The sequence below is a fragment of the Lipotes vexillifer genome, unplaced genomic scaffold, assembly GCF_000442215.2.
Source record: "Lipotes vexillifer unplaced genomic scaffold, Lipotes_vexillifer_v1.1 scaffold634, whole genome shotgun sequence".
NCBI classification, from domain to species: Eukaryota; Metazoa; Chordata; class Mammalia; order Artiodactyla; family Lipotidae; genus Lipotes; species Lipotes vexillifer.
The window spans coordinates 1209079-1212287 of record NW_006781096.1 but is presented as its reverse complement, the minus strand read 5'-3'; positions in this window follow the sequence as shown (position 1 = coordinate 1212287).

Below are 3209 nucleotides of genomic sequence, written 5' to 3'. Positions count from 1 at the left end.
CGAGCTCCTTCCCGGCTAGCTGTGGTGCACTAGTCCCCTTCAGGCTGTGTTCACGCAGCCAACCCCAGTCTTCTCCCTGGGATCTAACCTCCGAAGCCTGAGCCTCGGCTCCCAGCCCCCACCCACCCCGGCAGGTGAGCAGACAAGCCTCTCGGGCTGGTGAGCGCCGGTCGGCACCGATCCTCTGTGCGGGAATCTCTCCGCTTTGCCCTCCGCGCCCCTGTTGCTGCGCTCTCCTCTGTGGCTCCGAAGCTCCCCGCTCCGCCACCCCCGTCTCCACCAGTGAAGGGGCTTCCTAGTGTGTGGAAACTTTTACTTCTTTCACAACTCTCTCCCTGAGGTGCAGGTCCCATCCCTATTCTTTTGTCTCCGTTTTTTCTTTTTTCTTTTGCCCTACCCAGATATGTGGGGAGTTTCTTGCATTTTGGGAAGTCTGAGGTCTTCTGCTAGCATTCAGTAGGTGTTCTGTAGGAGCTGTTCCACATGTAGATGTATTTGTGATGTATTTGTGGGGAGGAAGGTGATCTCCACGTCTTACTCCTCCACCGTCTGGAAGGTCCCTTTCCAGGATTCTTAATAGCCACTATTTATCAATACTTTCACAGAACACATAAACGGTTGCTGTTGTTAAATGGTGGGGTCATCATGACATCTGGTGCTTATTCAGATGACGCTTCAAGGACTTGTTTTGTCCAAATGTGACAGAACTTCCTTCATTCCAAATGCGTGCGTGTGTGTGTGTGTGTGTGTGTGTGTGCGTGCATGTATGTGTACAGACACTCTGATCTTTATCATGATTTCTGATAATCTTTACAAGAACTGAGAAAATGGAATAATTGACTCACAGCATTTTTGTTCCCAATGAAATTATTTTATTTTATTTATTTGTGTGTGTGTGTTTTATTTTAGTTTTTTAAACTTTTTATTTAATATTGGAGCATAGCTGATTAACAATGTTGTGATAGTTTCAGATGCGCAACAAAGCGTCTCAGCCATACGTATACGTGTATCCATTCTCCCCCAAACTTCCCTCCCATCCAGGCTGCCACATAACATGGAGCAGAGTTTCCTGTGCTATACATTAGGTCCTTGTTGGTTATCAATTTTATTTTATTTTTATTAAAAAAAGTTTTTTGGCTTCATTGGATCTTCGTTGCTGCACGTGGGGTTTCTCTAGCTGCAGTGAGTGGGGGCTACTCTTTGTTGCGGTGTGCGCTCTTCTCACTGTGGTGGCTTCTCGTTGCAGAGCATGGGCTCTAGGCATGCGGGCTTTAGTAGTTGCAGCACGTGGGCTCAGTAGTCGTGGCTCATGGGCTCTAGGGCACGTGGGCTTCCATAGTTTTGGCGCACGGGCTTAGTTGCTCCACGGCATGTGGGATCTTCCCAGACCAGGGATCTAACCTGTGTCCCCTGCATTGGCAGGCAGACTCTTAACCACTGGCACCACCAGGGAAGTCCCTATCCATTTTAAATATAGCAGTGTCTACATGTCAATCCCAAACTCCCTAACTGTCCCTTCCCCCCACCCTTTCCCCCTGCTAACCATAAGTTTGTTCTCTAAGTCTGTGGTGACTCACAGCTTTTAAAAACAGAAATACTGGTAGAGCACAGAGGTGTGGAAAAGCTCAAGGAGAAGAGATGGGACTCTCAGAGCACGTTAAAGAAAGGAAAGGAAATCATGGCAGTAATATTTAGATTCCATAAAATTAGATTCAACATTAATCTTGTGAGTTACAGACTCATAAGCTGTGGGGCTAAACTTAGTAGCCTCAGATTTTCTGCAGGACTCCTGAAATTGTTATTAAGGAAGGCATGCCTGCTCACAGCATGTGGGAAGCATGGGAATATATTTCACAACTGACAGAAATGCTCAGACCCTCAAGTCTCCTCTCTGAATTAGCAAACAGAAAAAAAGTAACGGCAGCACAGACTTATCATGTTAATAATAACGCCTGCCCTGTATGTGAAGGCATCCACTTCTGTGCTTTAAGAGGATAAAGGGCCAGACTCCAGCATGTACCATTAACCTCTTCCTGAAAGCTCTACAGTTTCTATGTAAGACAATTTCCCCTGACACAACAGCTGCCTCTTAAGTGGTATTGTTAAAATGGATGTTATATATCCAGGTGTGGAAGAAGCCAGGGCCCAGAACTAAATGGGGTGTTTCTAACAAAGGCTCATTGTTTGCCATCTGTTTACAGTGCCTGTTTAACATCGCTAATAATAGCAAAATCACAATTTCCACAGAAGGCAGCGTTGGCAGGAAGATGACATTTAGACGAGTTCAGAACATAAGCAGGGAGCTGCCTCCCATTCCTCTGCTTCCCTGACCCCCGGACCCTCTGAAATGGTCAGTTTTGGGGTTCAAGTCCCTCCCTGGTCCCCCTCTGTCCCTCTCCCCACCATTCTTTTGTGAAAAATGTGGCTTCTGTGAAAGGCTGGGTCCTGTCTGCACAGCCCAAGCTGGCTTATACCTGGTGTTCATGTCAGAACTGAAACACATATGCAGGGCGTGGAGAGATGAAGTAAGTAATTTGACTAAAGTCACACAGCTTGCAAGTGGAAATTTAAGCTCAAAGCTTCCCAACTAGTTTGTAATCTGATTCAATTCAGTGAAAAATACTCCTATTGAACACATTCTATGTCCAAAGCCTTGCCCTAGGAGCCTCTACAAGTATTTGCCCTCCTCTGTTGAGGTTCTTATCATAGATGGCTCTGTGCATCTCTGTTAGATGCTGAGTTCCTTACAGGCATGGATTGTGCCATGTTTATTGGGCCTGCAGAGTAGTAAGTGCTCTTAGGTAAATAAGTAAGAGGTAGATATGGTCCATCTGCAGGTTGCTCATCATCAGTGGGGCAGACTAGTTTAAGTCAACTACCATACCACTCAGACCGATAACTGCATCCATCCATCCATCCGTACACATCCATTTCTTGAACACTTACTGGATTAAGTGATACAAGCTTCCAGTTATAAATAACAAGTCAGGGGCTTCCCTGGTGGCGCAGTAGTTGGGAGTCTGCCTGCCGATGCGGGGGGCGCGGGTTCGTGCCCCGGTCCGGGAGGGTCCCGCGTGCCGCAGAGCGGCTGGGCCTGTGAGCCATGGCCGTCGGGCCTGCGCGTCCGGAGCCTGTGCTCCGCAACGGGAGAGGCCACAACAGTGAGAGGCCCGCGTACCGCAAAAAAAAAAAAAAAAAAAAAAAAAAAA